Raw genomic sequence first — 479 nt, 5'->3', positions numbered from 1 at the left:
CAGATTTCTAGGTCACCCTTCACGTGCAGGATCGAAGAGGCTAGACTTCCTCGGCGCTTTAACCAACCAGCGTTCACTATCTACAACGGCAAAACAGACCCCGTGGAACACGTGAGCCATTTTAACCAAAGAATGGCTGTCTACTCCAGGGACGAAGCGCTAATGTGCAAGGTTTTCCCTTCCAGTCTTGGGCCAGTTGCCATGAGGTGGTTCGATGGGCTGAGCCCAAATTCCATCAGCTCCTTCAAAGAGCTCACCCAAGCATTTGGTTCACGATTTGTTACATGCCGAAGAGTGGCCCGACCTTTGTCCTCTCTGCTGTCTTTGACCATGAAGGAAGGAGAATCCCTGAAGGTGTATTCGGATAGATATTGGGAAATGTTTAACGACATGGAGGGCAATTTTGACGCAATGGCCCTGGAAACGTTTAAGCTCGGCCTCCCTACCGATCACGGTTTAAGGACGTCCCTGTCTGGTAA

Source organism: Quercus suber, unplaced genomic scaffold, assembly GCF_002906115.3.
Source record: "Quercus suber isolate HL8 unplaced genomic scaffold, Cork oak 2.0 scaffold_90, whole genome shotgun sequence".
In the NCBI taxonomy this organism is placed as follows: Eukaryota; Viridiplantae; Streptophyta; class Magnoliopsida; order Fagales; family Fagaceae; genus Quercus; species Quercus suber.
The sequence above is the reverse complement of the archived record's forward strand: the minus strand, read 5'-3'. Positions refer to the sequence as shown.